This window comes from Aptenodytes patagonicus, unplaced genomic scaffold, assembly GCF_965638725.1.
Source record: "Aptenodytes patagonicus unplaced genomic scaffold, bAptPat1.pri.cur scaffold_72, whole genome shotgun sequence".
Classification (NCBI taxonomy): domain Eukaryota; kingdom Metazoa; phylum Chordata; class Aves; order Sphenisciformes; family Spheniscidae; genus Aptenodytes; species Aptenodytes patagonicus.
In genome coordinates this window covers 20,001-31,531 of record NW_027472021.1, presented here as the reverse complement: position 1 = coordinate 31,531, position 11,531 = coordinate 20,001, and positions in this window count along the sequence as shown.

Genomic DNA, 11,531 nt, shown 5'->3' with positions numbered 1-11,531 from the left:
TGCACCTGGGTCGGGGCAACCCCCGGTATCACTACAGGCTGAGGGGTGAAGGGATTGAGAGCAGCCCTGCCGAGAAGGACTTGGGGGTACTGGTAGATGAAAAGCTGGACATGAGCCAGCAATGTGTGCTCGCAGCCCAGAAGGCCAATCGTATCCTGGGCTGCATCAAAAGAAGCGTGGCCAGCAGGTCGAGGGAGGTGATTCTGCCCCTCTACTCTGCTCTGGTGAGACCCCACCTGGAGTACTGCATCCAGCTCTGGAGCCCTCAGCATAAGAAAGACATGGACCTGTTGGAGCGGGTCCAGAAGAGGGCCACGAAAATGATCAGGGGGATGGAACACCTCTCCTATGAAGAAAGGCTGAGTGAGTTGGGGTTGTTCAGCCTAGAGAAGAGAAGGCTTCGGGGACACCTTATTGCAGCCTATCAGTACTTAAAGGGGGCTTATAAAAAAGATGGCAGCAAACTTTTTAGCAGGGCCTGTTGCAATAGGACAAGGGGGAATGGCTTTAAACTAAAGGGGGGATAGATTTAGACTAGATATAAGGAAGAAATTTTTTTACGCTGAGGGTGGTGAAGCACCGGAACAGGTTGCCCAGAGAGGTGGTGGATGCCCCATCCCTGGAAACGTTCAAGGTCAGGTGGGACAGGACCCTGAGCAACCTGATCTAGTTTAAGTGTCCCTGCCCACAGCAGGGGGGTTGGACTAGATGACCTTTAGAGGTGCGTTCCAACCAAAACTATTCTATGATTCTATGTTGCCAGTCCAGATCCACCTGAGCCACTTCAATCTTAGCAGCCTGACCCACCTGCTGGTTGTTTTGATGTTCTTCAGTGGCCCGACTCGTGAGTACGTGAGCATCTACGTGACAGACTTTTACAACTAGGTTCTCCACCTGGGCAGCAATATCTTGCCACAATGTGGCAGCCCAGATGGGTTTGCCTCTGCACTGCCAGTTACTCTGCTTCCATTGGTGTAACCACCCCCACAGGGCATTTGCCACCATCTGTGAGTCAGTACAAAGTACTGGCCACTTTACTCGGTCAGCAACGTCTAAAGCCAGCTGGATGGCTTTCATCTCTGCAAACTGACTCAATTTACCTTCTCCTTCAACAGTTTCTGCGACTTGTCATATAGGACTCCACAGAGCAGCCCTCCACCTCCGATGCTTTCCCACAAGACGACAGCACCCACCAGTGAAGAGAACATACCATTTCTCATTTTCTGGTAGTTTATTATACATTGGGGCCTCCTCAGCAAGCGTAACCTCCTCCTCTGGCAGCATTCCAAAATCTTTGCCTTCTGGCCCATCCACGATCACTTCCAAGATTCCTGGGCGACTGGGGTTTCCTATTCAAGCCCGTTGTGTGATCAGTGCGACCGACTTACTCCATGTAGCATCAGTTGCATGATGTGTACAGGGGATACTCCCTTTGACCATCCAGCCCAGCACGGGCAGTCGGGGTGCCAGGAGGAGCTGTGCTTCAGTGCCGATCACTTCTGAAGCAGCTCGAACCCCTTCATATGCTGCTAATATCTCTTTTTCAGTTGGCGTATAGCAGGCCTCGGATCCTCTGTATCCCCGACTCCAAAACCCTAGGGGTCGACCTCGAGTCTCCCCTGGTGCTTTCTGCCAGAGCCTCCAGGTAGGGCCATTCTCCCCGTCTGCGATGTAGAGCACATTTGTTACATCTTGCCCTGCCCGGACTGGCCCCAGGGCTACTGCATGAACTATCTCCTCTTTAATTTGTTCAAAAGCTTGTCGTTGCTCAGGGACCCATTTTAAATCGTTCTTCTTCCGGGTCACTTGATAGAGAGGGCTTGCGATCAGACTGTAATTTGGAATATGCATTCTCCAAAAACCCACAAAGCCTAAGAAAGCTTGTGTTTCCTTTTTGCTAGTTGGTGGAGACAGGGCTGTTATTTTGTTGATCACATCCATTGGGATTGGATGATGACCATCTTGCCATTTTATTCCTAAAAACTGGATGTCCTGTGCAGGTCCCCTGACCTTACTTTGGTTTTATGGCAAAACCGGCCTTCAGCAGGATTTGGACTATTTCCTTCCCTTTCTCAAAAACTTCTTCTGCTGTGTTGCCCCACACGACAATGTCATCAATGTATTGCAGGTGATCTGGAGCTTTACCCTGTTCCAGTGCAGTCTAGATCAATCCATGGCAAATGGTGGGGCTGTGTTTCCACCCCCAGGGCAGTCGGTTCCAGGTGTACTGGAGGCCCCTCCAAGTGAAAATAAACTGTGGCCTGCACTCTGCTATTGCCAAAGAACGCATTAGCGCTATCAGTTGTGGCATACCACTTGGCTGCCTTTGACTCCAGTTCGTATTGAAGTTCTAGCACGTCCGGCATGGCAGCACTCAGCGGCAGCGTGACTTCATTCAGGCCATGATAGTCTACTGTTAGTCTCCACTCTGCATTAGACTTTCACACTGGCCATATGGGACTGTTAAAGGGTGAGCGAGTCTTGCTGATCACTCCTTGGCTCTCCAGTTGACGAATCAGCTTATGGATGGGAATCAGGGAGTCTCGGTTGGTGCGGTATTGCTGCCAGTGCATCGTTGTGGTAGTGATTGGCACCTGTTGTTCTTCAACCTTCAGCAACCCCACAACAGAAGGGTCCTCCGAGAGACCGGGTAAGGTGGACAGCTGTTTAATTTCCTCCATCTCGAAGGCAGCTATACCAAAAGCCCAGCGGTACCCTTTTGGGTCCTTGAAATACCCTCTCCTGAGGTAGTCTATGCCAAGGATGCATGGAGCCTCTGGGCCAGTCACAATGGGGTGCTTCTGCCACCCATTCCCAGTTAGACTTACTTTGGCTTCCAATACCGTTAGCTGTTGGGATCCCCCCGTCACCCCAGAAATACAGACGGGTTCTGCCCCTATATAGCTTGAGGGCATTACTGTGCACACTGTGCACCGGTGTCTACTAGAGCCTTATACTCCTGTGGGTCTGATGTGCCAGGCCACCGAATCCACACAGTCCAGTAAACCCGGTTGTCCCTTTCCTCCCCCTGGCTGGAGGCAGGGCGCCTCTAGTCCCGGTCATAGTATTTGTTTCTCATTTCTTGTACATACGAGTCAGAAGTCTCTTCATTAAGATCAGAAGTAAGGTCAGCCCTTCTACTCTGGGGAACCGCCTGCTGGAAACTGGAGCAGCAATTTTCCTGGAAGAACTCCCCTTTTGTGATTGTTTTTCCTTGCAACTCACGTACCCGTGCGTCTAGGGCTGAGGTAGGTTTCCCATCCCACTTCCTCATGTCCTCTCCGTGGTCACGCAGGTAAAACCATAGGGTTCCTTGTGGTGTGTACCCTTTATATCCTCTCTCTTGAGCAAAGGAATGCTGACTCCTAATAGCCGAGATACTGGTCCGTACAGGTGGGGAGTAGGACCTATTCCATTCGAGTTGCTGGACCTTCTGGGACAGTTTCTCCACAGCTGAGATGAGGGAGCAAGAGGGACTTTCTTTCTTCGTATTGCTGGAGCTGGCTAGCCAGTTCATCCACCGTTTCTCCCTCTCCATCTTTCCAGGTCAGTATTGCCAGTGAGTTGGCATACAACGCTGGTGTGCTCCGTACCATATTCTGCCACATGGGTCGTGCACTTGACTTCATCTGGATCTTTGGATAACTGCTCATTGTCCAGGTCACCATAAATCACCTTCAGCATGGCTAATTCCCTCAGGTACTGGATACCTCCCCCAGTGGTGGTGCACTTGCCTAGGTGACATATAACATCTTCCTTGAAGGGATTCCTTTCCTTCACGCTTGACAGGAGTTGCCTCCAGAGACTGAGGGCTTGTGCCCCTTTCCCAATCACTTTGTCAATGCCCCCTTCCCTAGAAAGGGATCCCAGCTGCTTGGCTTCCCTACTCTAATTCTAGGCTACTGGCTCCATTATCCCAGCATCGGAGCAGGCAGGTGACAATGTGCTCGCCTGGACGATGGCTGAAATCTTTTTGTACATCTCGCAGCTTACTCAGGGATACAAATCAGATGGTTACCACCTCATTTTTGATTTCTTTCTCCCCAGGCAGTTCTTCCTCTTCTTCCTCCTCCCGTTCTCGTGATGGCCCTACTCCAGGGTAGTCTGCCTCGTCCACTTCTTCCTCCGGCTCCCTTTTAGAAGAAGCTTCTTCCTCCCTTAAGAAATGAACCAACTTCCGCTGCCAATATTTCTTCTTGTGTATAGGGGCAACTGATACCGGCACAAGTTGGTTCTTTGGTTCAGCTGCAGTGTCTGTCACAGGGCTTAGAGTGGCCATAGGGGCTGTTACCAGGGTTAGAGTGGGGCCTGTTCTTTTACCATCAGATCCAGAGACCTTCTTTTCCCTTTGAGGGTACTGAATAGTGTTGAACAGGGCTCGGTAGGCATGGGCCAGGCCCCAGCACGTTGCAATGATATGCATCTCTCTGGAGTTGCCAGGGTGACAGCATACTTTGTCCAAATATTCTACTAACTCTTCAGGTTTCTGCACTTGCTCAGGGGTGAAGTTCCAAAACACTGGGGGTGCCCATTGGCCTAGGTACTTGCCGATCTTGTCCCACACACCCTGCCACTCATAACTACTCAGCCTTGGGGCAGATCTCTGGATGATATTCTTAAATTGCTTACCAACTTTAGACAAAACCGAAACAATATTCCCAAGAAGTACCAATAGAAGTATCTTAACTACCCAAGGATGTTCAAAATACTGAAAAGTTACTGTAATGAAGGAGGAAACATCATAGAAGAAGGTAGTGACACTGCCATTCGGTATTTCCTCCATAAGAAACCTCTCAGAAGAAGAACTGTAATTGCTAATTGTCTCCAGGAAGTGGTACCCGAAGTACAGTAATGGCTTCAGTACAAAGCTCAAATACCAGATTAAGCTCAAGGCCAGTGTTTTAATAAAAACTCTCCCAGGTAAAACATCACTAATCACTGCAGACCACAACAAACTGCAAAAACCAACACTAATCTTTAAGTTGAACAGCAAGAAAAAAAGAATGATGCAGATCAGATAAACTAATACTGGGAACAGATCAATCAATATTGTGACGCACAACTGTCAAAAGATATACATTCCTTAATGTGCTCTGGTTAATCTATTATTATCTCAAACCCTTCGTGCCCCACATTGGGCACCAAAAATGACTATCATGGTTTCACCTCAGCCAGCAACTGAGCACTACACAGCCATTCGCTCACTCTCCCCGCCCTGGGATGGATGGGGGAGAGAACTGGAAGAGTGAAAGTGAGAAAACTCATGCATTGAGATAAGTACAGTTTAATAACTGAGATAAAATTAAATAGTAATAATAATAAAAACAAAAATAAAAGAATATCCAATGCAAGTGATGCAAAAATCAATTCCTCGCCACCCGCCAACCGATGCCCAGCAGGTCCCTGAGCAGTGGCCGCCCCAGCCAGCTTTCCCCCAGTTTATATTCTGAGCGTGATGTCACATGGTATGGAATAGCCCTCTGGCCAGTTTGGGTCAGCTGTCCTGGCTGTGCCCCCTCCCAGCTTCTTCTGCATCTCCAGTCTTCTTAGTCGGTAGAGCATGGGAAGCTGAAAAGTTTTTGACTTAGTGTAAGTACTACTTAGCAACAAGTAAAGAATCGCTGTGTTACCAACATTACTATCATACTAAATCAAAAACACAGCATTGTACCAGCTACTAGGAAGAGAATTAGCTCTATCTCAGTCGAAACCAGGACACTTGGGTAGGTACCTGTGATGTTAAATGATCCCAAGAAGATGATATGGCAGGAGCAGACACCTGACAGAACAGGTGATTGTGATATCATATGTGCTGGTGTAGGTGATAGGTTAGCAGGAGGCACTTGGCTTGGCCACGTCCTTGCAAAGTCACATGTGGCAGAGTGGGTGATAGGGCGGGAGCATGCCCCCGGCTTATGCAGCTGCTTGTGATGTCAGTGGTGCCTCTGTGGCTCTTAGGGCAGGAGGAGGTCCGTGGCTTGTGCAGGTGCTTGTGAGGTCAGAGGATCGCAAGTAGGGTCTCGGGCCAGAGGTGGCCCCTGGTGTGCGCAGCTCCTTGTGATGACCCTGGTGGCACTGTAGCTAGTAGGGTGGGAGCATGCAGCTGACTCGTGTGGGTGCTTCTGATGTCACATGTAGCTGCGTAGGGGATAGGGCTAGAGCAGGAACATTGCTTGTGCGGCTCATTGTGGTGTCCCAGGGGCCTGCGGAGTTGGTAGAGCAGGAGCAGGCAGCTGGCTTGTACAGCTACATTGTGATGTCACTGGTGGCCAAGAAGCCGATTGGGCATGAAGGGACACCTGGCCGGTGAAGGTGCTTATGTTGTCACTGATGACTGAGGAGCTGATAGGCCAGGAGGTGCTGATTGTGCAGGTGCTGACGATGTCCAATGTGCCTGAGTAGGCCATGGGGCAGGAGCATGGCCCTGGCTTCTGCAGCAGCTTGCGATGGAACTGGTGGCTGCTGAGGTGATGGGACAGAAGCATGGACGTCATTTCTTCAGGTTCCTGGAAGGGCACATGTTGGCTGAGTAGCCCCTAGGTACGGAGCAGGAGAGTGGCATGTGTAGCTGCCTCTGATGTCACATGTGGCCATTTCAGCAAAGCCACAAGGTGAAGGGCTCTGGAGTGGAGGATCTCTCCGGGGGACCCTTCCTAAAGGGGGAACACCACTGTAAATATATCACGAAGGCAAGAGCACAGGGTGAGAGAGGGTGCCCCAGCCCCTCCCCTCTCCGAGCCGGAGGAGTGAGCTCCTGACGAGCCGTAGCTCAGACTCAGCGTGGGCAGGGACAGGAGGACTGGTGGCCAAACCCCCTCACATACAAGAGAAGTCCCCAGGGAGCACGAGCGACCTGGAGCACAGGGAACAGGGCGGGCAAGCAGGACCTGGCGCATCAGAAGAATATGGCATGGCAGTTTGCGTAGGCAGGGCGTGTAGGGAAGGTGAGCAGGCAGGGCACAGTGCCCGTCCTGGCTCTAGAGGCCAACTCAACCAACTCTACTAGTAGTCATCGCCCTCCCAGAAAAGGACCTAGCTATGGTTTCCACTCGGCCGAAAGCCATCGCCAGAAGGAATGTGGCGACCCAGACGGAGCCCTCACACAAGCATACAGCTTGTCCAGGTGTCCGGCTGCAGGGAGTGCCTGAGCCTGTCACTTGTACCGGAGGGCAGCAGAGACAACACCTGTGTGCGGTGTGACCAGGTGGATGATCTGCTCGGCCTGGTGGCAGAGCTGAAGGAGGAAGTGGAAAGGTTAAGGAGTATCCGGGAGTGTGAGAGGGAGATAGATTGGTGGAGCCACACCCTACCATCCCTGAGGCAAAGGCAGCAGATGGAGGCTCCACAAGAAGCAGAGGATCCCCTGCCCTCTTGCCACCAGGCAGAAGGAGGGGACCTAAGTGACGGGGGGGAATGGAAACAGGTCCCTGCTCGGGGTGCCAGGCGAACCCCCGCCCAGCCTCCCTCACCTTCCCAGATGCCCTTACACAACAAAGATGGGGCCCTGGGGCTTGAGGTCCAGGCAAATGAGGATGTAGATGAAGGTCCATCCAGGGGGTTGCCTAGGGTGAGGCAGTCAGCCCCACGCATTATGACTGCCTCTGCTAAGAAAAAAAGGAGGGTAATTGTCGTAGGCAATTCCCTTCTGAGTGGAACAGAGGGCCCAATATGCCGATCAGACCCATCCCACAGGGAAGTCTGCTGCCTCCCTGAGGCCCAGGTCAGAGCCATTACTAGGAAACTCCCTGGTCTGGTACGGCCTTCTGATTGCTACCTGCTATTGGTTATACAGGCTGGCAGTGATGAGGCTGCAGAGAGAAGTGCAGAAGCGATCAAAAGGGACTTCAGGGCACTGGGGCGACTGGTTGAAGGATTGGGAGCACAGGTAGTGTTTTCCTCAATCCCTACAGTGGCAGGGAAGAATACCGAAAGGAACAGGAAAACACACCTGATCAACACGTGGCTCAGGGGCTGGTGCCATCGGTGGAATTTTGGCTTTTTTGATCATGAGGAGGCTTACACGGCACCGGGCCTGCTGGTGACAGATGGAGTTCAGCTGTCTTACAGGGAGAAGAGGATTCTCGCTCATGAATTGGCGGGGCTCATCGAGAGGGCTTTAAACTAGGTTCGAAGGGGGAAGGGGATAAAACCAGGCTCACTAGAGATGAGCCTAGGGGTAGCATGCCAATGCTGGGGGCGTAGGCCAGCTCAAGTGCATCTACACCAATGCATGCACCATGCAAAGAAGAAGCCATTGTGCAGCAGGATAGCTGTGACTTAGTCGCCATCACAGAAACATGGTGGGATGACTCCCACGATTGGAGTGCTGCAATGGATGGCTATAAACACTTCAGAAGGGAGAGGCAAGGAAGGACAGGCGGTGGGGTGGCCCTGTATGTTAGGGAGTGTTTCAATAGTCTAGAGCTCAATGACTGTGATGATGATAAGGTCGAGTATTTATGGGTAAGGATGAGGGGGAAGGCCAACAAGGCACGTGTCCTGCTGGGAGTCTGTTATAGACCACCCAACCAGGATGAAGACGCGGATGAAGCATTCTACAAGCAGCTGGCAGAAGTCTCACAATCGCTAACCCTTGTTCTCGTGGGGGACTTCAACCTCCCGGACAACTGCTGGAAACACAACACGGCAAACACGAGATAGGAAATGAAATTCCTAAAAATTCATTCAAAATGATATGGTGGCCCTTGCGCCAGATTCGCGTAAATCCCGAAAAAGGGGAAAAAAGTAGAAATTAGCCCCCACCACCACCCACCCACAGCTCGGCCTGGGGAGAACCGGGCTGGCCGGTCCAGCCGGCTCCGGAGCACGTGGCGGCCGGCCGCCACGTGCACCCGCCTCCGCGGCCGGACGCCACGTCTACCCGCCTCCGCGGCCGGACGCCACGTCTACGAACCTCCGCGGCCGGACGCCACGTCTACCGGCCTCCGCGGTCGGACGCCACGTCTACCGGCCTCCGCGGTCGGACGTCACGTCTACCGGCCTCCGCGGTCGGACGCCACGTCTACCGGCCTCCGCGGTCGGACGCCACGTCTACCGGCCTCCGCGGTCGGACGCCACGTCTACCGACCTCCGCGGCCGGGCGCCACGTCTACCCGCCTCCGCGGCCGGTGGCGGCCGCTAGGTCTACCCGGCTCCGCAGGTGGCCGCCAGGTCGACCCGGCTCCGGGGCCGGCGGCGGCCGGCGGCGGTCCCCGGAGAGCGCGGACCGTCGCTGTCGGCGCGTCCGGCGAAAAGGGTGGCCACGTCTACCGGGCTCCGGCGGGACTTGGTCGCGTTTCCGGGGCTGAGGGGTAGACGTGTTGTCCCCGCCGCCTGCTCGGAGCTGCCCAAGGGGTCGCTGTTTTTCGCTGCCTCCAGTTACGTCATCGTAAAAGGCGGCGGCGGCGGCGCGCCCCCCCGGTGGGCGGAGGCACCGTTCTTGCAGCTTGCCGGGGGCGGGGACGTGCCTGTCCGTACTATAGGAGGGAGTGGGGACTCGCCTCCGAGAGCGGCGCTAGCCAGCGGCTGCAACGCCCTCGCCTCGGCCGGCCAAGTGGGGCGCTCGGCGGGCGTAGTGGCGGTTCCCCCGGACGGTTCGGCTCCCGCGGGGCAGGGCGAAGAGCGAAGACCGGCGGCGGCGGCCGCCGCCGGCACTCGAACGCTGGAAGGGCGGGGGGAGCGCAGCGGAGCTCGGCGCGGCTTTCCCCCGTCCCCCCGAGGGCCCGATGATGGCGATGGCGAGTGCTGGTAGAGGCCCCGAGGCAGAGATGCCTGCGAGAGCCCAGCCCGCCGCGGCGGCCGCCGCCGGCTCCTGAGGGCCAGGGGATGGGGGCGGGCGAGGTGGCGGCACCTCGTCCTTTGTTTTTCTCCGGCCTTAAGCCGGAGCCCGCCAAGCGGGCAGAGAGCGGCGGCCGGTCGTGGTGGCCGGCAGCCGGGCGCACGCAGACGGCCGGGGGGTTTCGAGCCTGCCGCGGCTTTCCCCGGCCCCCCCCAGGGAGGAGGGCCCGATGATGGCGCGGGCGAGGCGGCGGCGCCTCGGCCTCCTTTTTGCCGGCGCGAGCCATACGCGGGCGGCCCGTGGCGTCTGGCCTACCCCGGCTTCCCCCGTCGCCGGAGGGCTCGACGAGAAAGTCTGCACGCGGCGGGCGAGGCGGCGGCGGCGCCCCGTCCTTTTTCTCCGGCCCTAAGCTGGAGCCCGCTGAGCGGGGGAAGATCAATGGCAGCCGGTCCCGGTGGCCGGCAGCCGAACGCAGGTGGCCGGGGGGTAGGCTTTCCCCGTGCTCCGATCCCCGGCGATGGCGCGGGCGAGGCGTGGCGCCTGGTGTTTTTTTTTTCTTTTTTCTTTTCCCACCGTGAGGGCGACGGGCAAAGACCGGCGGCCGGTGGCGGTCGCCGGCACTCTGGAACGCTGAAGGGCCCGGGGGAGTCGAGCCTGCCGCGGCTTTCCCCCGGTCCCGGTGACCTCGCTTGAGGGCGTTGTTGTCTGGAGCGGGTGGCCGGCGGCACCTCCCGCTCCTCCCCCCGTCTTTGACCGACTCAGACCCGCAGGCAGCGCCCGCCGAGGCGTCCCCGGGCGCGTCGGGAGAGGCTTCTCGGCGGGCCGGCTCTGCCGGTGTTCAGGCCGGCGTTGCACCTCTCCGCAGACGTTGCCCTCTCGCTCGCACGCAGGGCCCCGCGTCCGCCGCCCAGCCAGCCCTCCCCGGGCGGGCGGGGGAGCGGGCGCGCGCGGCCGTCGCTGTCCCAGGAACCGTGGCCGCGGGGCCTCCGCTTGCTTTTGTCCTCCTTCGCTGCCTTTCCGTACTTACCCGATCGATGAGGCGCTTAGGGCGCGTCGGAGAGGCTTCTCGGCGGGCCGGCTCTGCCGGTGTTCAGGCCGGCGTTGCACCTCTCCGCAGACGTTGCCCTCTCGCTCGCACGCAGGGCCCCGCGTCCGCCGCCCAGCCAGCCCTCCCCGGGCGGGCGGGGGAGCGGGCGCGCGCGGCCGTCGCTGTCCCAGGAACCGTGGCCGCGGGGCCACCGCTTACTTCTCCGCTGTCTTTCCTTTACCGATCGATGAGGCCTTTCGGGTCGCGTCGGAGAGGGCCCCCGGCGGGCCGGCTCCTCCGTGCTCCCCGTCATAGGGAGCAACGGCGGTGTCCGGTGTTCAGGCAGGGCGGTCTCCTTTCCAATTCGCTTCCCGTCGCACGCGAGGTGTTGTCCTCCTCCCCCGACCGAGCGAGCGAGCGAAGGGGGCCGTGACGATGGCGGCGGTGTCGGCGGCGGGGCGCGCGCCTCGCCGCGTCGCCGCGCGCCCCCCCCTCCCCGGCTCGGCGGGGTTTCCTCGGACTTCTTTACCGATCCGGGCTGTGTGACGGCCGCGTGGCCCCGTGAGCCCTCAGGTGTCCGAAACCACGCGAGGCGCCGGTGCCGGCCTGCGTCCGGGTGCCCGCGGGTGCCGGCTGCGAGCAGCGCTTGGGCGGCGGGGCGGCCGAGCCGAGAAAAGAGGGGAAGCCAGAAGGGCCGCACCCGCCCGGGTGGGCCCCGAGGCGTGC